This window comes from Rattus norvegicus, chromosome 16, assembly GCF_036323735.1.
Source record: "Rattus norvegicus strain BN/NHsdMcwi chromosome 16, GRCr8, whole genome shotgun sequence".
Taxonomy (NCBI): domain Eukaryota; kingdom Metazoa; phylum Chordata; class Mammalia; order Rodentia; family Muridae; genus Rattus; species Rattus norvegicus.
The window spans coordinates 66,626,353-66,649,589 of record NC_086034.1 but is presented as its reverse complement, the minus strand read 5'-3'; the positions used below and the strand labels follow the sequence as shown (position 1 = coordinate 66,649,589).

Here is a 23,237-nt window from a genome sequence, read left to right as displayed (position 1 = left end):
CTTTTTCTCTTCAGAACAGATTGTTCTGGCACTGTGAACCTGTCATGTCTCTCCACAACCCAAGACAGAGGGTCCTGAAAACACTTTCGGGGGGCAACTTGTTTTTCGTATGCCTAAAGATCTCCTCACTATTAATTAGTATTAGTTAATCATCCAGGTCCGTGTGGTGTGAGCCGAATTGCCCCCCGTTTGGATAAAAGCCCTTCTACTGTTGACGTGTGCCATGCCACCACCTCATTTACATTGTTAGGGAATGAGTCAGTGCCTGGCAAGGAACTTTCTAGAAAATACAGGTTTGTTAAAAGGAAAAAAGAATGACTTGTATATAACCATATTGAAAGAGGTCTCTGATATGTATCCATAGCTACATGTATTCTTACAGATGCTATAGGGAAAAGTTGCTAACGTCCTAAGGTCCTAATTATGAGATTAACTATGTATCTTTAATACAGAGGATACAGGGAGAGGATGGTTTTGTCTAGGAAGGGAACAGAGCATTGGCTTTGGGGATCTAGGCTGCTGGCGAGCTCTGTCTCTGACCCTTATTAGCTCTGCATATTTAATTAGCTCTTGGAGCTTCCGGAGCAGCAGCTCCCTCATTTAAATGGAACGCATTAGGATTGGAGAGATGGCTCAGCAGTTAAAAGCACTTGGCTGCTCTTCCAGAGGATTTGGGTTCAATTCCCAGCATCTGCATAGTGGCCCATAACAGTCTGTAACTCTAGTTCTAGGGGATCTGAGCAGTCTTCTGTAAGTTGTGGATACGTCACACACATAATACACAGACAAACATACAAGCAAAATACCCGTATGCATAAAAGGAAAATAAATAAATCTAGAAAGAGTTTTTAAGGGAATACAATAGTATAAAGTAACAACTTTTATCTTTTGTTATTGGACAGCTTTGGCATTACTTTGAATATCTGACATTCGACCAGTTACAGTGTGAAACCAGGCAGCAGACTAGGTAAAATGGCATGTAATGGCGTGATATACGCTTTTTCGACTGTCTTAGCTGAAGTATTTAGAGCGGTTCTCACTTGACTTAGAGACTTTTCACTTGGGACCTTAGTGCCCAGGTTTCTATATTTTTATTTTTATTTGCAAAACTCATTGATTGACATGTGAACTCATTTGAGCCAGTCAAGGACTTTGACTGGAACAAACTGACAAAAAAACCAAACAAATAAATAAAAACAAAACAACAAAAACACACCCAAGGGAAGTTGGTGAGAAAATGATTGAAATGAAAGAATGCAAGCTGACGTTCATACAACTTGAGATGTGGCATATGCTGTCTGGACTAAGAGCATAATCATAAAGCAGGTTTTTTTTTTCAGTCTGGATAATTCCGTTTTCATAGGTTGGTTGCACAGACTAAATATGAAATGCATAAAAGGGATAGCATCTTGTGGATGAGAATTAAAGGCCAGCAGTCACGATAGTAGCATCTCTAATGGGTGTAAACAACACCGAAGGTTGGATGCTGTTCTGGATAGTTGTTCAGTGAGATCTGTTGCATCTCTTTCCCCCCTCTTCTTCAAAAGGGACTCACTGTATCACTCAGGCTGGACACAAGCTCATGGTCTCTCTGCTTACCCTCTTCAGTAGACCAGATTAGAGGTCTATCAGGTAAGTACTTTGTCTTGTTTTCCTTTCCTTTCCTTTCCTTTCCTTTCCTTTCCTTTCCTTTCCTTTCCTTTCCTTTCCTTTCCTTTCCTTTCCTTTCCTTTCCCTGTCCTTCCTTCCTTCTTCCTTCTTCTCTCTCTCTCTCTCTCTCTCTCTCTCTCTCTCTCTCTCCCTCTCTCTCTGCTTTTCTTCCTTCCTTCCTTCCTTCCTTCCTTCTTTCTTTCTTTCTTTCTTTCTTTCTCTTTCTTTTTTCTTCCTTTGCTTTCCCTTTCTTCTGTCTTTCCTCTTCCTCTTCCTCTCCTCTCCCTTCCTTTCCTTTCCTTCTTGTTCTTCAATTTGACACAATGTAGTCATCTAGGAAGAGAGAACCTCAATTAAGAACATGCCTGCCCCCTTGCTTCCTTCTGCCACATGTACACTAAAATCAGAATGACGCCGAGATTAGCATGGCCCTCTTGAAATAACAACATGCACGTCTGTGAAGGGTTCCATGTGCAAACCTTGGCTTTTTTTCTTGTCTGGTTGTTTTCTCATGCCTGGATTTGTTGGTTCCTGATTTATCGTTTTGTACTTTATTATTTCGTTTTATCTACTTTTATCCTTTTGATGCCTGTTTGTTTTCTTAGGAGAGGCAGAAACAGTATGGATCTAGATGGAAGGGAATGGGAGGTGTGGATCCGGATGGGAGGGAGTCTGAGGTAGATTTGGATGGGAAGGGAAATGTGGAGGAACTGGGAGGAATAGCAGGAGGCGAAACAATAATCAGAATATATTTCACGAATAAAAACTATTTTCAATATAAAATAAGAAGTGAATGCCAGCAGCAAACCACTGAACTGAGAATAGGTCCCCTGTTGAAGGAATCAGAGAAAGAACTGGAAGAGCTTGAAGGGGCTCGAGACCCCAAAAGTACAACAATGCCAAGCAACCAGAGCTTCCAGGGACTAAGCCACTACCTAAAGACTATACATGGACTGACCCTGGACTCTGACCCCATAGGTAGCAATGAATATCCTAGTAAGAGCACCAGTGGAAGGGGAAGCCCTGGGTCCTGCTAAGACTGAACCCCCAGTGAACTAGTCTATGGGGGGAGGGCGGCAATGGGGGGAGGGTTGGGAGGGGAACACCCATAAGGAAGGGGAGGGGGGAGGGGGATGTTTGCCCGGAAACCGGGAAAGGGAATAACATTCGAAATGTATATAAGAAATACTCAAGTTAATAAAAAATAAAAAAAAAGAAGTGAAATAGGTATTTACTTTATAAATGATTTAGTATGGGAGGCTCAAATCCACTGGAGGTAGTGTTATTCCTGGAGGTGGTGTGTGTGTGTGTGTGTGTGTGTGTGTGGATGTATGTATATATATATATGTGCTAAATGAGCCATGAGGAGCAACCAACAAGCAGCCTACCTCCATGGCTTCTACTTTAGTTCCTGCCTCTAGCTTCCTGCCTTGAGTTCCTACACTGACTTCCTTTCATGGAAGTCCATAAGCTGGGAGGTAAAATAACCTTTTACTTGACAAGCTGGTTTTGTTTATGGTGTTTATTCCAGCAACAGAAAGCAAACTAGAGCCAGGCCCATTCCAAAGATGAGGTCTTAATAGGACTACACTTAGTGCCGTGATTTCAGTACCCTACAAGAACTTATTTCATGCCTACGCTACTTCATTCATTATCCCTTTAAACCCACACTGGCATGTTTAAGCTATTTCACAAATGAAGACGCTCATCTTCATTAGCTTGTAGCTGCTCTAGGATGACAGGGAAGTAAAAATGGGAGTTTAGGGACACGGGGAGAAGATGAATTAGGTACGAGTTTCTGGTTATTATTAAAATATCATCTGAGTTATCTGTTCTCTTTATTAATGGTAGGCACTAAAACATTGGGAGCTCTGACTTTGTGTTCCACTTGAGTAATCTGCATAGACCTCTGAGGGAGAGAGAACCAGGGCACATGGAAATCATTAGAGGAAGAAAAGACTTCTTAGTCTACACAATTCCATCGACAGCTACCTGGCTACATTTCTCCATGCCAGCCAGCCAAATTGGCGGTGGGTTTTGTTTTTCACGGATTCTATCAGGGGTCTACTTTTTTTTTCTTGCTTCTCCTTCTAAGGTAGATGTGAGCCTTGAAGTCCCTTGGGTGTTCCTGTGGCATGGCCAAGCCCCCGGTGCTCAGAACACTTGAAGGGAGCTGCAACAACTGATGGGAGATGCTTATCACGTAAGATGTTAATGAAACTTACCTGCAGCCTCCCTCTGGAGTGTGGAGTGGATGCCTTGACATGTTTGAGCCTCTCCGATATGACTGTGTCATTTGTCATCCATGTAACAGGAGAATGAGAGCAGCTAGACACACTAATGCTTTCCTCTCTATCTAAGGATGTGAAAACTATTTCACAAAATATGAGTCTTTCTCATAGCTTACCGAAAATATTGTGGCAGTTCGAGAATGGATCTGATCTAAGGTCTGACAAAATCAGTACCAGACTGGTAAGAAAGGATATGTTTTCTGAGGAAAGAATCTAGAGGGTTCCACGTCAGTGAGAGCCTGTTTTCTCCTATTTTTCCTGTATGTCCACATAAACGTATAAATGCTACAGAGGCTAGCTTTCACCATGAGCGTGCTTAACAGTTATTAGACATCCTGTAATTTAAGGATGCAATGTGATTAGCTAACATCAACTAAACATTACAGAGAAACTCAAGTCAACTGGACTAACTCTCACAGAATTAGTTGTTCACGGGAGAGGAGAAACAGGCTACTGCATTCCCAGATCTTTTCAACCAAACAGACAAAACAAATGACGAAACCCCAAAGACATCATCTCAGGTTATACAATGAGAGGTGATGCTGACAATGAGTGTGGGTGCATGTATGTATGTACACATGTGGACGGAGGCCGAACTTGAGTTTCCTACTCTCCACTTTGAATACTCAGGCAAGGTCTCTCACTGGACTTACCAATTCCACTGGTCTAGTTAGTGAAGCTGTCCAAGGGGTCCCCTGTCTGGCCTCCTCAGTGCCAACATTATAGGTGAATACCACATACTTGGCTTTGACATAGGTCCTGAGGATCTAAACTTCGATCTTCATACTTGCCTAGGAAACATGCCCCATCCCCAACCATCTCCATATACTATAGACTATTTTCTGTGCCAAACCTCTCCCTCTCCCTCCCTCTCCCCCTCCTCCCCGTGTCCTTGCTTCCATTTTACTCTCCTTTCCATCCTTCTGTAGAAGACATTTCCTGCTAAAGCACGTTAAGGGACCAGAACCAACGTGACATACTTCATCCTGTAATACTTGTCTGAAAATTTCAAAGTGCACACATGATGCTTTACGGCAAAGGATGAACACTTCTTTTATTTCAGGTACTGAGAGTCAAAAGTCTATTAGGGACAAGTTAACCTCTGTGCTACAAAAACAAAACAAAACAAAACAAAACAAAAATACTAAGTCTGAGAACATGGAGCCAAAACTCCATTTGGTTCAACCCGAAGATACGTCACCTCGGATAAAGCACGTCAATCTCCTTTCTTGTGCTGTTTTATTTCCGAGAAGACAAACAGCTTAGGTAACAGCTATTGATCTATTTGGCTCTGACACTGTCACAAGAAAATTGATTGTGTAGCTTACAGGGAGATGCACTTGTGGTCTCCAGGTACTACTCAAATAGTGATGTGCCCACTGACAGCTCGGGCTCCCTTTCCCTACCACATCAATTGGCTATTCTCCCCCCCCTACCCTTTTTCTCCCACTCCCTCCTTTCTATCTCTCTCTTTCTCATCCTTTCTTTGGGCAGCAGCTCCTTTGTCTCTTTAGACAATCACTACCCTTTCCTTAATCCAAAATTTGATTCCTGGAAAGGGATCAAATTAAATTAATCCAATTTAATCAATTACAGATGGATGATAAGTCCAGATGGTGGCTAAGCTCAAAGGCAGGTGAACTCTGAGTCTGACTGAAATCTATTCAAATCAGGTAACTTCTGGAGAAGGCTACTGTCCATTGCTGCCTTGACTGGGTTTATCATCACCCAGCTAACTATGAGGAATACTTCTGAGTATGCTTGTGAGATTGTTTCCAGAGAAGATTAGCCGATGAGAAAGATTTAGCCTGACTTCAGGTAACACCATGAATAGTCTGGGAGCCAAAAAGGATAAAAGGAGGAAGCCAGGAGACTCCCAGCATTCCTTTTTCTCCACTTCCTGGCCACAAGGATGTACACTACTGCTACCCTCTGCCATGTTCTCCTGACATGAAGGACATAGTTGTTGGAAACCATGAACAAATAATCCTTTTCTTTCTTAAGCTGGTTGTCAGGCTTTTCTGTCACAGGGATGAGAGACAAGGTAATATGCATCTGCTATTTTCATCACCTTGGATGCCTCTGCTCTCATGCAGTACTGTGCCTGTCTCTTATCATGGCTTTCTGTATGACTGCACTTGGTCACATGACTGTAGCCATGTCACTCCTTACAAACGTCTTCAGAAGTTACAAGCTCCATGTTTAAAGAACCAAAATGGCTCCTACCACACACAGTAAGAATGATTTTCAACCTCATCCTGGCTTGGTAGCTCCATTAGATTCACCATGGACCTTTGCCAAGGTCTTCAGGCTTGTCTTACTGTTCTCTGTTCTGAAGTTAGATGGACTTTTTTGAAACACATTTTTATTAGTTCTTTGAGAATTTCCTGAAATGCATTGACTATAGTTCACTCCTCCCTCCTCCTCCTAACTCCTCTAAGACTCAACCCCTCTACCCTAATCTTCCAGCTACGTATCCTCCTTGTTTAGATAGGAACCTACTAAATCCAATTTGTGCTGTTTTTACAACGCTGGTTGGAAGGCCCATTCACGAGAGCATGGACAAAAAATCAGGACCCACATCCTTCAGTCAATCTGATTCTCCCTCCCACAGAAGCAAAGCCTTGTCAACAGCTCCTCACTTAGGGGTGGGAGCTCATGAACTCTTCCTTACAACAAACAAAAACATCGGCTGGCTTGATCTCATGGAGGTCTTGTGCAGTAAACAAGAGCTGCTGTGAGTTTCTGAGGACAGACATCCTGTCACTTCCGGAAGACCCCGACTGTTTCATCCCAGACCTCCCCGGCCTTTAGCTCTTACAAATGATCTGTCCCTCTTCCATCATGATAATAGCTTTGCAGGGTGGGGTGTACTATCCAGGTTTCACTTGTGGCCAAGCACACTGAAGATATCTATTCGCTCTATTTTGACTGGTTGTGATTCCCCGTGTTAACCACGACCTGCTGTGCAAAGCAACCTCTCAGATGAAGGCTGCGAGCTGTAGTAATCTACCGGCTGAGGGATACAGATGTAGATATGAATACAGTACAGCTTGGTACTGCTCAGATAACTTTTTGCTCACTTCAATTGTTTGAAACACAAGAGGCTAATATCTACTTGAGAGACTTTCATTTCTTCATTCTCTCTGACTGGACCCCTCTTTTCCATCTCTGATCTACTTGAGACACTTTCTGAGGGTCATTAATGAAAACTCCCTGACCACATGTGCTAAGTCTGCTCTGCCTTGTTTCTGTTTTTCCCTATCTTATCAGCCACATTATATTGCCATACTTCCTTATGAGTCCCCCCATCACTAGCATACAAGTCCCTACCTTTCTTGCCTGTCCCTTTATTTCCAGAGTATTTATGAGTGTCCAGTAAGTAGAAGGCTTTTAATAAATGTACAATTAAGTAATATCAAAAGACAGTGATAACATAAGACTGAAAGCCCTTTTCAGACATTTTATCTTGAATCAAATGAAAAGCATACTCTATATTAGTAGAATTCTGATACACATAAGTGGTCTCATTCATGGAGTTGACTGCGTGGTCATCATCATCAGAAATCGAGTCATGATGTACTCTTCTACTTTGTAATTAATAATGATCCTTTATACATAACATACGATGTATTTATGTCCATGGGGGTCTGCGAAGTATCTTGTCATGTGTGTTTTGGGTGAAGAGGGGACACTGACATAGCCCTTTTTGTTGGATTTATCATTTATTGTATTAGTTGCACACAGACATTACCTGACTATACATGTTTCTTAAGATCTATGATCCTTTTACACACGCTGCCTCTCTGTCTACATTTCTTTCAAACATCAAACTGTCATGTTAACCTTGATTATTAACCTGATTAGATTGAGAGTCATCAAGGAAATTACTAGTATCTACCTCAGGGTATGTTTACAAAGAATTTCTAGAGATCAGATCATCTGAAAGGGCACTGACCTATCGAATAGATCAAAACAGGATGGCATTGTGGAGAGGTCTTAAGAGATAGATGAGGCTTAGTTGTAGAAATTAGACCATGAGGATGGGAATATGTCTTCCAGGATTGTGGTTCTTTGAACAGGAATGGCCCCTGTAGAAATGTGTGTTTAAATGGTTGGTCCTTAGGGAGTGACACTATTGGGAGCTGTGACCTTGTTGGAGGAAGTGTGTCTCAGTCTTCCTTCCTGCTGCCTTAGGATCAAAATGTAGACCTCTCAACCCCTTCTTCAACACCACGTCTGCCTGCATGCTGCATGTTTCCCACTACAATGATAACAAATTACATCTCTGAACTGTAAGCCAGCCCCAATTACATTTTTTCCTTTATAAGAGTTGCCATGGTTATGGTGTCTCTTCACAGCAATAAAACACTAAGACATGGGTTGAACCTTATGCTGGTCTCTTTCTTCAGTCCCTTTTCTCTGCTTCTGATCTGCCATGAGGTGAGTCACTCTGTTTTCACCATGCCTTTTCTGTACAAACTGAATCCTTTGAAACCATGAGCTAAGTTAAGCCTTTCATAACTTGTTTCTTTCAGTTATTCTGTCATGGAGCCACAAGGGAAATATAGTCATTCAGGGTTTCTGACATGACCAAGGTCCAAAACAACCAAATAACAACCAGATTCATAAATGTGGTCTCCATATATCAATCTTTTTAAACTAACCTTATCTACATAGTAAAGTGATAGGAGTCTCATTATGAGCAATATTCGGTATTCTTTTCATACTCTTTTATAATATGTACCAGTATTGGTGAGGGTTTTAGCTTGGAGGATTCAGCACATTTTTCTTGGCCTTTCAGCTCTCGATCACAACATTTAGGAAGGAGAACATGAGAAAGCATGGAGGTTAGATGGGCTCCGGAGGCCCCTTCCCCATCGAAGGAGCTATTCACAGTTTATGGTTGCTATAGTAAGTAAATTCACTTTCTTTTTGAGGTGTGGCCACTGACAGGTTGCCTGTGTCTTTGTGAATAACCCCACAGCTGTGCACATGTGGACAGTACCGGATCCAAAAATGTCTTGAAATTGGAAAGGAAGATTAAACTGGGTTTTGAATGGAGGGATTAGGTGATGGGTTTGCTTAAGATATTTTGTATGCCTCTATGAAACTAAAACAAAACACAAGTAACTACATATTTATAACCCAGGGAGGAAAACTTGCTCCCATGTTAACAATGCCCAGGACCACTCAGAGCTCAGGAGCTCTGCCAACTGTACAACAGAGAGGCACACAGAATTAATTTTTTGTTTATACATCTTAATAAAAATTGTTTTCTGAAAGGATTTGATAAGCTCATCCACATAAGTTTATAAATGGAGTCTAAGATTTAGGGAAAGATTTGCATGAACAAATCCCATCTCCCAGCCAAGTCTTAAACCTAAAACATAAAGCTGAAAATGGGGTTGTTTGGTAGCAAGTGGGTAAGTTCCTCTGACTAATGGCAGATATTACAGTATAGCATTCTGAAACTCTTAGCTAACTGTCTTTGTTTCTGTTACTTGAATTCAAATCCTCCTCACGCCTTCAATTACTGATAATTATTTCTTTACCCTCCACTTTCTTATCTCTGGAGTGGAAATAATAACACTGAATTTTCAGGCCGTCACGAGATAAATACATTCAATGTGTCCATCAACAAGTGTGCTGCTTACACGGAGGCCCGCTCTGACCCTGATTGTTGATATCTGGAGACTGTGCACTCAGCTTTCGGGATAGATTTGGGGGAATAACTTATCTATCTTTCCCCCTCTCTTTACTCAAAACATCACCATTCTTCGTCTTGCTTGTTTCTGCTAGAGAACAGAAAACAAGTCTATCAAAGTATCAAAACATTAATAATCAAATGTAACAATTACTTTGTTGGTCTTGATATACTTTCTGAATTCCAATCCGATAGCTTGCTACTCCACTTCCTTCCCATTTTACATGCCTTCGTTTTATGAAATGGGACCTTGTTAGTCACCGATTGCTAAGGAGAAAGAACTGGCAAAGTCCCTAGATCTTACATGCCTAAGGGCTATGGAATGCCACAGCTTCTGTTTTTCTTAGCTAGAAGCGATGCAAATATTTAACCATGAATCATCTGAGCCAGGACTTCCTCATGGTCACAGTGGCAGGCCTTGCAGAATCTTTCTTTTGTCAATGTCTGGATAATCTGGGGCCTCGGAGATATTTACTCAACTTCTGATCAGGCTCTGCTCCTCCTTTTCCGTGCAAGCGCCCTCTGGAAAGTATCAGCTCTTGGATTATTTTTTCTAGGATTCCACTGAGCCTTTCCATATTAGCGATAAAGTGGAAAGCTTTCATGATTTCAATCCAACACATTCTTCTGCTGTCTTTCGTTACTTAGTCAACAAGCACTGCTGAACACCTTCTGTATGCCAGCCACTAAGGACTCTAGAAAAGGTTGAAAAGGACGAGTTCCAAATAAAAGAAAACAAAGTCTGATACATGAGACAGATGAGTTTAAAGGAAGAGCTGTACTGAAGTGGAGGTTGGAAAGCATGAGATTATGTGGGGTACAGGTTATTCACTGTACATGAGGGAGACCAGGAAAGAAGATCTCAGAGAGATTTGCAAAGGAAATTGTGCTTCAGTGTCCATGAACAGAAGTGCCCGGGGGGGGGGGGGGGACGTGTGGAGACTTTATTTCAAGCTGAGGCTTGACACAACAGTAAGAATGATTGTGCCAGGCGGTGCACCTCTAATCACGGCAATCGGCAGACAGAGGCAGGTGGATCTCGGACTTTGAGCCAGAGTGGTCTAAAGAGTGAGTTCCAGGACAGCCAGGGCTACACAAAGAAATCCGGTCTGGAGGAGGGGAGAAAGAAAGAAAGAAAGAAAGAGAGAGAGAGAGAGAGAGAGAGAGAGAGAGAGAGAGAGAGAGAGAGAAAGAAGGAAGGGAGGGAGGAAGGGAGGAAGGGAGAGAGGGAGGGAGGGAGGGAGGGAGAGAGAGAGAAGAGAGAGGAGAGAGAGACAGAGAGACAGAGAAAGAAAAAAGAGAAGTAAGGAAGAGCCCTCAGCCAAAAGTAGGTGTGTAAGAACAGACCATATCCCACATATGTAGTAGTAGGCAAGAACTGGATAGTAGGCACTAAATCCCAAAGCACAGCTGTCTAGAGACAGTGGTGTTTGTGACAATGTCTTATTGTATGTTTCCTTAAGAAAAGATTTCATTAATCCATGGGAAAATTAGCTCTAATCAGATAACAATGAATAGGTAATTGTTTAATTGTATTAAGTAGTAAGTTCTTCCTCCACTTTCTATTTATTCCCTTACTCATAGAAATTATAATTAAAATATTAATAATTCTTTGCAGTCGTGTTTTTTTTCCAAAATTCTACTTTAAGTGTTTTTAAAATCTCTCATATTTACTAAAGTTGTCTCATTATGACCAGCACAACGTCAAAAGTGTAACGATTTAAGAGAACCCCTGTGTTGTTAATAAATGGATAAAGAGGGGGAATTATGTTCTATGGAGTTCTGTGGAAAGTGGGTGCCATGAACACGTGGAGAGAAGAGGGGAGGGGAATGGAGAGAGAAGAGACAAGGGGGCAAGACAACAAGAGTAAGAGAGTGAGGAGGGGGCATGCAGCCCCTTTTATAGTGTGAGGAATACCAGGCTGTTGCCAGGTAACTGTGGGGGTGGAGCTTAGACAGAATGCTAGCACCCTGAAAGCTAGGTAAATAGCTGCACGCATGTGGTACATGTGTACTGTATAAGGAAGACCAAGAGGCAAGTGAAGAATGTATTTGGATTTTTCCTTGTGATCGGCATCAACTGTAGAGTGAAAAAAAAAAAAGTCAACATTCAAAAGGTTACTTTAATACAAGCATGTTTTAAAATGCCAGTGATTTCCATTACCATGGATACAAAGCACATAGGTAGAAGAACACACACAGGTTTTTGAGGATTTCTTAAATAGACAAGTCTGAGAACAGGATGACACATGATGTCTTACATGATGTCTATGATGAAAAGGACATAATGTAGTTCTGTTATGTCTGTATGGGTGTAAAACGATGCATGAAAGGTTACAATTCCAAGTTTTAATGATGCCATATTTTAGAGGAATAGGATTTGGGGGTCACTTTCTCTGTTTAGGTATATTTAGGGATTCATTTCTTTATATATATATATATCAATTATGTATTATTTAAAAAATAAAGTTTATTTTATTATTTAATAAAATAAAGTTGTGTGTATCACTGATGGATAAGCACAAAACCACACGGTACACTCAGCCATCACATCTGTTTTGAATCTAACATTCCTAGGTTTGGAACCCAGTTCTTTTTATTACCTGTGTGACCAAAATTAATTCATTTAACTCTGCATGGTTTCATGCTTTAAATTAGCCAAGGTAATAGTGCCTGCCTCTGTAGAGTTGTGAAAGGAATCAGTCAATAATTTCTTGTAAGTCATGTTGATTTATGTTTGACATGGAGTAAAAATTATACTGATGATTATTATATTAAGGAAATCACTATATTTGTCTTACTTAGGGTTTCTGTTGTTACGGTGAAGCACCATTGACCAACAAAAGCAAGCAGGAAGAAAAGATTTGTTTGGCTTACACTTCTATATCATAATTGAAAGAAGTCAGGTCAGGAACTCAAGCAGGGCAGGAACCTGGAGGTAAGAGCTGGTGCAACCAAGGAGGGATGCTACTTACTGACCCACTCTTATTCCTCACGGCTCATTCAGCCTGCTTGTTTATAGAACCCTAGACCACCAGCCCAGGGATGGCACCAACCACAATAGACTGGGCCCTCCCAATCAATCATTAATCAAGAAAATGCCTCACAGGCTTACCTCCAACATGATCTTAGGGAGGCATTTTCTTAATTGAAGTTTCCTCCTCTCGGATGACTTTAGCTGGTGTTCAATTATTATGTGGACAATAATAGACTAACTTGAGTGTTGTTATCAACACTCCAAGGAAGACTGTGGGAAAGCGACTGACATAACCAGCAACTGTCAGGAAGAAGGTGGCTGAGGGGCATCTCAAAGCTAAATAAACCTGGATCACTGGTGAAATTGTGTCCAGCTCAGAATTAGGAAGACGGAAAATGGAGAAGCATGTTTCCCAGAAACACAGGACAAAGAAATGCCTGACCAAATGGGTCATCTTTTTATTGCTGCATTTTGCTTTGAGTTTCATTCTGAAGAATGAAATCCAAATATGTTACCTATTCCATAATGTGGTTATGCAAGTAAGTACCAAGTTTCTCTCTCCTTTATTGCACCTATTCTCTCTACCCCCTCTCTTAGATGGGGGTCTTCCTCTGAAGTCCAGGCTGGCCCAGACCAACCTTAAATTCAAGGTGATACCTTCCTGGGGCTCCCCATGACTCATATGTTTCAGTCATCAAACCCAGCGCCCTTTACCACACTGAGCAAATATGTCCTTCACAATTCTACCGCCTTGTCTGTTGAACTTCCATGAGTCATCTTGTTGAACAAGCTGTACTAAGTATCCAGTCAATGGCTTGTGAACTTCTGTAAAAGCCCAGACACGTGCGCAACTAAGTCCCCGTTAGATATTCCAGGTTAGGTCATCACACAGTGGGTTTTCATCAAGCCCGAGCTAGCCCATGGTGGTGATCACCCTTAATCACCCCTCTTCCTCCCCACCTTCTAACTTATTGCTCACCCTTCCTTCGGTTACCTCAGCCATTCTTCCTATTGTGATGTAACAGCCCTCAGGGCAGATGATTTGAATATGGATCTAAAGATCACCTTTTGTAAAGAATGTGTTTATGAATATGAACCTACGAAGGAGTAAGTTAATATATGAGCAAGACTTTGATTGGAAAGATGAGCAATAGGTGAGGGAAGGCAGTGAGGGGGAGGAGGAAAATCACTGTCCCTGCTGAAGAAAGAAAAAATGGGAAACTTACAGTTAGAAAGCTGGAGGGAGAAGCTCGCTAGCTCACCCACGGGGACTTCCATGATGACTACATTAGGGGGATTTTAGCATTCCTACAAAGGGTAAAAGAGATTGTCCAAGGGGGGAATATTGCAAAGGGTACTAGAAACTATAAAACTACAAGAGGAAAAGCCAACAAAAAGTTCAGGCAAAAACCTTAAACTCCTTAAACTTCAGATAGGGTAAAAGACAGTATAAACAGAGAACAGATTTCACCCACTCTCAAGCTTCAGGATACTCTGTAACTTCAGTGACTGCCTGGTACTTTAACACCCCCAAAACCATGCCACTACTGTGCGTGCCACAGGTAGGCCCAGATCCAGTCTGCAGAGAAACTCATTTCCTCAACCACTGGGCAACTCAGTTTAAGTCTTCCCTCGGGGCTGCCTTCTGCTGAAATTAATCCTCTAACCTGCCCAGAGGCACACCTTGTCCTGGGAGTGAGCTCCTGTGATTCCCAAAGTGGCACATGAATACCTGACCATCTACCCCTTGTGTTCCAGAGTGGTGGGGCATGGAGAAGCCTTTGCAGCTGCCCTACCTCTGCTGAACTCACAATACTAAAGTCTCGCTCCATATCAGTGAAATTGATCAAGAGTAGTTCACCAGAACTATTCTGTCATTCTATGTCTGGGATGCAATCAAGTCCATTTTCCTTGACTGGAAATGCAGCCCGCACATTTTAAGTTTTGATATATATATATATATATATATATATATATATATCACTTTTCTTCCATAAATGCAGGTCCAAATCCGCCTTCCAGCCTGAATTAATGTCCTCAATACTTCTTCCCTTTAAGATGTTTGTTTGCCTTTTAATGCTTGGATTGCTGGGAGGTTAACCAAAGCAACACGTGTTACTATGGTAACCAAGGGGTTTCCTTGTCAAGCCCTGTAAGAACAAGATGAAGAGTCATCACTCTAGACGAAGTCTTTTCTATAGTTCACACTCACTGAGCCGTACGGCACTTTCCTTTTTCTCTCTCTGAGTTCTTTGGTTTTGTCATGGCTTCAAAATGCTTGTCGGTTTTGTTCCTTTTTTGCATGGATACCAGTGCACACCAAGGTCTTTGAAAAATATTATATATTCCAAGACCACGGCTATAAAATGTAAAAGAATTTGATGACAATCTGGTACTACGCGTTTTGCTACGTCAGACGTGACTTCACAACAAAGTAATAGTTTTACATTCTTTATGCTCACCTCAATCCTCATCAAAACTCAGTGACAAACGGAGAGTTCAAAACCCTACTGCCGAGAGGAATGTGTGCTTGTGACATGGCTTGCTATGCGTTCCCAGTCATTCCCATTGTCCTTTCAGTGTGGAGATCATGTTAACTCTCCTGCAGGACTCCATTCAAGACCTATGTCGGAGTACTGATGACGGGCCTACAACCAACCACATTATGCGAAGGAGGCTGGGCCATCTCAGTACACTGAGCTCTTCCCATGGCCTTGCTATTGTTCTTTCTACTCTGTACAGATAAGAGCCGTCTCCTAGATGCATTTCAAATTAAATAACTGGAAATAAATGGCCAGGCTTGATGCCATACAACTACTTAAAAATATAAAAAATGAAGAAGCTCAGAACTCAATTTAAGCAATGTTTTCTTTTTCCAAGGAGAGAAAATAAATTAATCTAGGGCACGTAGCCAAGTACTTTGTCCATTCCACTGCATATTATTCTTATTATTTCTATTGTTTGACCACATATAACAAATCTGGAGTTACACTTTCCTCCCCAAGTTATTCAGAAGGATGACCTCCTGGTCCTCCTGAGTGACATGCTGATCAAATTTTGGAAAGTATCCTCAGTGACCATCTTTAGTGACTTTCTAACCACAGCAGCTATTCAAAGCCCCTTTGGGCAGTGAGTCACATGCAGTCACACCTTGTCTGTGAGGCTACTGGATGGCCGATGTTAGTCCTACCTACCCAAGAGGACAAAAATGCTCTCAGGAGACATCTTAATTTTACACATTCCCTGCGTGAGTAGTCTAAGTTCAAACTCTGAGATGATTTTGTCCATTTCAAGTTAAAGATTAGAAGACGGAATAAATAGTATCCAAACATCATGTTGCTTTTTTGTGTTTAGTTCTCTTTCCTAGTTGTGAAAGAGGAGGTTGTATTTTTCTCCCCAAATTCTCAGGTGGCACGAGAGCACGCACTGTTTACACTGCTCCTGAGAATCAACTGACCTGTGTACGGCTCATCAAAATTATTGATGATAATATCATCAATATTAGTGACCACAATACCTTAGACAGAGGGTTGTTTCTCTTTTATATTTTGTTTTGTTTGATTAAAACTTGGTCTCACTGTTTACCTGTGGCTGGTCTCTCAATTTATTCTATCTATCTGTCTGTCTGTCTGTCTGTCTGTCTGTCCCTCCGTTTCTCTCTCTCTCTCTCTCTCCCCCCCCCAGATATGTGTATGTACATACATATGTGTAGCCACCCATGATCAGAGATCAACCTTGGGTATTTTCCTTTATTATGCCATTCACCTTAGGTGGTGTGTATGTGTGTGTGTGTATGCACGCATGTGGGCGTGTGTGTGTATGTATGTATGTATGTATGTACGTATGTATGTATATATGTATGTATTTAAGATATGGTCTCTCAGGGCTTGAGAGATGGTTTAATGGCTAAGAGCACTGACTACTTTTTTAGAGGGTAGAGTTCAAATCCCCACAACCCCACAAAAGAGCTCACAACCATCTCTAGCACCATTTCTAGGGGATCTGACATGCTCTCTTGGCCTCTGCATGTGCCAGGCTTGCAGAAGGAACATAGATGTAGATGTAAGAAAAAACACTCATGCACATTTACCAAAAGGGGACATACTCTCTAATTGGTCTGAGGCTCACTGTTAGGGTAGTCTGGCTGGTGAGAAAGCCCCAAGGTGCCGTCCATTTTTTGCTTTCCCAGTACTGGTCTTGGAAGTATGTATCACTATGAGGAGATTTTTACATGGGTATTGGGGTTGAACTGCAGTCCTCATGCCTACATGACAAACACATGTATGGACTAAACTGTATCCTCATTGTTCCACGTCTGGGGCAGAGGTTTTCATAAGATCGATTTCCACAGGATGACCTCAAGTCTGCCCTCCACGTTCAGCATAGTGCCTTCTATACTACCAAAGGATGTCCTTTAAAGGATCTGTCGTTTTTTTGCTTCTTAATCCATGTGAAACTGCACCTGTGACTCCACATAAGTTTAGATAGGATTATTTTGAGGCTCTCAGTTACCCCACCATCCTTTCTGACTGGGTTACTAACAAAATTGTCTTTTAATTATGTTATCCAGGACTGAACAGATGGCTGAGTGTTGTAAAGGCACTTGCTTCAAAGCCTGACCACCTGAATTCTATTTCAGGACCAATATGATAGAAAGAGACTCTCTAAAGACCTTCATATACATGTCATGGCATGCAACCCCCCCACCCTGAGTAAATTGTAATAAAAACATCAGGTAGTATTGAAATCAATTTTTAAGATACTATTAGTACCACCTTATTTTTGTCTTGGTATTACAACATACCTGAAGTTGGGAAATTTGTAAAGAAGGTGATACCTTTAGCTAACAGTTCTAGAGGATAAAGAATCTGACTGCCAACAACTTAACTCTGGGGAGGGCCTATGGAGGATTGCATCATGTTGAGAATTCATTGCAAGATAGAAAGAATGATCTTATGAGGAGAGATGAAGGAAGAGACAGGAAGAGGGCAGTGTAACTCTTTTATTAATTCCCTGGTTTTATGGGAATTTATACTGTCTTATTGTACCTGACCCACTCCCCAGAGAAAGCTGTAACCCATCTACAACAGTCATGAACCTAGTCACCTTCCATTAGACCTTATTTCTCGAAGTTTCCAGGACCTCAATCCCATTATACCAGAGCCCAAACATCTAACCATGACTATCTGGGAGCAAAACCATATTTAAACCATACTTTGCCCCAGCAAAAGTGAGTACAGAGTGACTCATGTTACTAGGTAGACTCCCTCTAACATCCCAGTTGCTAAAGCAATGTAATTGATTTCTTGTTCTTGTCTCCTTTTTTTAATCCACTTAAAAAGCTGTAAAAGTCAGAAATCCCGGCTTCTCTCTCACTCCACACAAGTCAATATTGTTAGCCTGTGGAAGAAGGCTTGTATTACATCATCAACTCTCCTTTTCTTTGCTTCCTCTCTATTCTAACTTAAGTTCAAAGAAGTAGAGCTTGCGGAGGAAGCTCTTCAGTCTTTTATTTCACTGCCAGCGCGGCACTGCTGGTATCAAATAATAAGGGCAATCGGAGAAGTTTTGGCCCCGTGCACAGCTGGAAGACTTGTAGCTGGTTCTTCACTTTCTTCCGGTGACCAGCAGGATACACAAGAACTCTCTGATGAGTTTCTAGCTATTGACATCAAAATCTCAGCACACTTCAACCTCCTTGAGGTTTTAAATCCTCAACTCATTGCCAAAACCGTCTTATGATCAAAGGTCTTGCTCAACTATGGTTTTCTCCTTAATCATTTCCTCATTCGTACAGTTCTTTGTGGTGCCTAAAAGTTGGAAAGCACCACTTTAATGCATATCAGCTAAACTTAAAGAGTATAATCTTTGCTTTTAAGCTCGTGCTTCTGATACATATGCCTTCTTTACAATACCCAAGTTCAGGAATCACTTATCCCACGTCAAGTATGTCTGCAATTAAAACATGGAGGTGATAGTGCAAGCACAAGGTTGAGCATCTTTCACCGGAAATGCTTGGCACCAGGATTGTTTTGTCTGAAAGAGATTTTGAATTTTGGAATATTTACAGTTTTACCAGTTGAGTGTAGCTTATGCAGACATTCAGAATCTAAACTTTTGGAATTAGGAATACTTCTGATTTCAGCTTCTTGGGTTAAAGGTTTTTATAGTTTCTTTAAATGTGGTGTAAAAAAAAAAATAAGGATGATGAATGGCTGGTGGTGGCGCGTGCCTTTAATCCCAGTACTTAGGAGGCAGAGGCAGGCTGATCTCTGAGTTCAAGGGCAGCCTGGTCTACAGAGTGAGTTCTAGGACAACCAAGGCCACACAGAGAAACTCTGTCTTGAAAAACTAAAAGGAGAAAAGAAGGAGGATGACTAATATTGATGATAATTACAATAAAACCATGCTTACACTGAGAACAATGCTTTGATCCAAAGCAGCAAATTAACATTAAGTCCTACAACATAATTTAAACATTAGAACAGGCCTTGGAAATGTATATGTTTTATGTCCCTTTACTTTACAGTTCGTATTAGTGAGATACGGAGATTTTACAGCTCACCTAGCTGCTTTTTGCCCCATAATTTCACACTTAGCACCGTCCTTCAGAGTAGCTTCTTTTCAGGTGGAAAGGAGCCCAGTTTTCTGAAGATTTTAATAATAGCTAGAAATCAGTTCGTGTCCCTGAGCGTGCCTCTGCCAGCATTGAGAGCTGTTTACGGGAAATTTTTCTCACTCCAGCCTGTGTCCTCTGGCTTGTTTCGTTGCAGAGCATTATCCAGAGGTAAGAAGAGGGACAGTCGCTCTACAACCACAGACAGCAGAGTTTGGGACCAGGGAGGCTATTCCATTGTCAGAATCTCAGACCCAGCTCTAGGCTTGTTTCAAGGCTGCCTTCTCCATTAGGTAGAAGGCTCCGCCCATTCCCTTTTGTGCACACCTCTATGCCAAAGCGGGCTTCCAAAGCAAGAAAGTCTAATTCCCAATTCCCGACTCTGAAGCAAGCCCAAGCAAGACAACTCTGTGCTCAGCAATTAACATGTTCTAATCCACAGCATGATTTCAAGGAATAGAGAGTGCCAATAGCCAATCAGTGGCTTCTCTTTTGATCATTTGGGAAGTTTCCCACTTTGAAGGATATAAACCTACTGGACCTTAAAGAAGCAGGCTACCCATGTTATCCTAGCTGTAATCCACAAAGGTTTAAAAAACAACAACAACAACAAAAAACAAAACAAAAACAAAACAACAACAACAAAAAAACCCAGTATGTAAAAAGTGCCCAGGCTTTGCTTGTCGTGTGTTTGGAGTTGCCAAAGACCCAGCTAAATAACAGTGACAGTTTAGGATGGAAAATTCTGGTAAGGGCTTTGACAATAGCCTAATGAAGCCACATTTTCAGTGGATTCCGCCTGCCATTTCTGGTTACTCAACTACTTGGGATTCTCTTTCTCTCATGCCTCTGTTGGGAGTGGAAGGCAGAGACAGTGGCCTGGTAAAGATTAGCTTTGATATACTTCTAGAACCAGCTTTAAGGGGAAATCAGGATATTTGAGGTATTGTGCGATGGGTTTCCTTCCTAGATATCAGTGAGCTTCTCAAAGCTCAGTCTGTTCGAGATTGGAAAACATTGACAAAACCTACTGTCTATCAATCTTGCTGCTCAAACAGGAGCTGTAGGCACACCTAGACCCCTTAGATTCAGCACAGGCTTCAAACCGCTCTCACAGATAAGCTTAGAATTCTCGATCAGAAACCAAAGAGGAAAAAAAAAAAGAGGAAATGAATCAAATTCCAACCACCGAAGGGGGGAAAATGTCTTGTACGCCCTCAGAACAAAGGCCAGCATAGCAGTGTGCACATTGATAACCTATGACTTAATCCTTTATCGTTCAACAGCTTACTGCTTTCCATCCCTGAGGGGTGGATGGTGGCTTCTGTTTCAAAGGGGTACCCTCCCAGGGAGGCGTCTCAGGGAAGGCAGGAGTGAGCAAGCTATGTCTCTGGGGTGCCCTGTGCCATGGCTGTCTTTTGTGACTGTGACTTTCCACCGTTGCGTTCTATATTAGTCTCTTTTATTTATTTGTTTTTCCAAACGAAGCAAAGGGAAGCCCCTGAGATTCCCATCAGTATCAAAAGGAAACCTGGAAAGACAGAAAATCAAAGTGGAAAACAAAATACACGCAAGAAAGGACAGAAATTTCAAACGCATGGTTGGGAAAGGAAAAAAATTAAATGTGGATGAGTTAAACTTGTGGGGTGGGGTGTGGAGTAGGAGGAGTTGGGCAAGAAGGAGGGACCCTCTTTACATAGGAATCAGAGGTGACATCATATGCTATTTTATGTGGTTTTTAAAAAGCATTTAGCAAAACCAAATGTACTTCAGAAAGACACCGCTCTCCGGAATGGATTTTGAGCTAACGTGACAATACTGAGTTATATCTTGGGCAATGGCCCTCACCCTCAGGCTGCTAGCCTCCAGGTACCAAACCCTGCTTGCTTCAAACATGGTGAAATCACACTATCTTTAGTGTCTAAGAAGAGGATTGATCCAATTAAAGCAAGTTATCTGCTTTGTTATTTATAAATAAGAAAAAATAAGTTCAACCTGAAAATTGCTGTTGTGCAAAATATCCCAGTCATGTAAGAGAACTCACTTTTGGAAAAGATTAAGTAAGGTTTTACTTCATTTTTTTCTCATTCATCTGCAACCAAGGTGAACTTGACCAAGGACGACTGTTTGAGGAAATGGCTTCCTTTTCCAAGCTGCTCAGGGTTGTGTTAAATACCAGCATATGAGCCTGTAGTACTGACAGACCACACCAGAGCACACCCGAGAAGGCACGGGCCGCATCTTTCAGACCGGAGACCAGTTATTAGTGGCATGTAGCTTAAATAAATAGATCACAAGACTGATGCACCAGATGGGTGAGTGACTGAAATGGTGGTTGTTTATTTTGTTTTTTCTAAAAAACAAAACCTTTGTCTTGAAATTGCTCTATCCTAATATACCCACAATTCATCTACTACCCATGCCCATGCCTGAAGAAAATGTTGAATAAATGGAGTTATAAATGCCGAAATAACATTAATCCTCAGTGTAAACTATATACATATATAGTTACAGTTATATACGTCTCTTTAAATACGTTTAGTTATATCTGTGTAAAGCCTATTATTTTATAGTAATATTGTATATGTTATAGAGAAAATTTTTCATAAATAAAGAAACCATCATGGTTTTATTTAAACCTCAGAAATGAGATATTTACTCACTAATTCAGTGAGGAATTAGGTGAAGATCTTTGGGTACACAGTTCCCATCATGACAGCATCCTGCTTCCACATAACCAAAATGACTAAGACGGTGAGGTACACCTTAGAGCATCATGAGGAAAATCAATCAAGCAAACCAGGAGAGCAATAATAAGAACCCAACTCCATCAAGGCACCCATGATGACTTTAAAGGATACATCAAAAGCAGAGTCACTTTGTGGTAGACTAAGTTTCAAATATGGATTTATTTGTGATGGTTTTTAAAGATTATATTTTCTATATTTAGTATCTGAAGTGATTACTCAGTGTGTAAAGTGCTTTGGGGTTATGAGATCACTTACAGAGCTATCAATCCCATTTAAAATATATCCAGTGAAGAATTTCTCTCCTTGCCGTTTCCAGCCCAGAGAAATCATTATCAGGGGATGTGGTAGAGGAGAAGAAACGAAGCGAAACAAGGATGAGAAAGCCACCGCTGTCTAGGCTTTTTCACTGGTTTAAACCATGGTCTAATGCCTGTAGCCACACGAGGTTAAAAAGAACGTTAAAAAGATGTTGGTAGGACCCAACAGCATTGGTTACCCATCTGGAGAGGTGTCTAAAGGCATAGGACACCCCCAAAATTCAGAACACTTTTGGCTGCCTTGAGAAATCATTATCAGTGTCAGTTATGAAGTCTTATCGTCAAACATGGAGGTGGGGTGAGCAACTGTCAGGCTTCCTTGGTGATTTATGAGGCCATTTTGAAATTGGCTCGCGGGTTGAATTCGAGAAGGCAAGGAAGACAGCATCATTTAATTGGCAATGCTCTAATGGAGGCTGTGTCTTCCTGGGGTAGCATCAAACTTTGGTTACTTAAAATGCCAGAGAACGTCAGTTACATAGGATATTATGAAAAAGAACCATTTTTTTTCCTGAGAAATAATTACATGTGGATGACTCTTGCTAATAACACACATGCGCGCGCGCGCACACACACACACACACACACACACACACACACACACACAATTTCCTTATCTTTTAAGAAGGAAATTGTTTCCCAGTTCAAAAAAGCAAAAGAAAACAATGCAATGCAAAAAAAAAAAAAAGAAAGAAAAAAGCAAACAAATAACACAAAACTTGCTACAGTAAACATATTCTCTCAGGGTAATGTAGCAATATATCACTAGTGTGAATTACCTGTAAGCCAGAGATACAGATTGCTAGTAATACTATCAGCAACGGTACTCAAGAAATCCCAAGGCAAAAATCACACACCTATGCCAAGATATGTGAGTTCCACAGGCATTTTGTAGCCACATGTACATAGTCAGGGACAAACTAACTTCC

General features: G+C 41.3%; 1 protein-coding gene and 1 long non-coding RNA gene across 2 annotated transcripts in view; one reads left to right on the top strand and one right to left on the bottom strand.

Annotated features, from left to right (window-relative positions):
* Positions 1-23,237, bottom strand: part of Nrg1 (neuregulin 1) — a 1,053,401-nt gene that overhangs the window by 357,895 nt on the left and 672,269 nt on the right.
* Positions 13,657-21,553, top strand: LOC134482402 (uncharacterized). The gene is made up of 2 exons (XR_010058441.1): positions 13,657-13,732; positions 21,345-21,553. It is a non-coding gene; the product is annotated as an uncharacterized LOC134482402 (long non-coding RNA).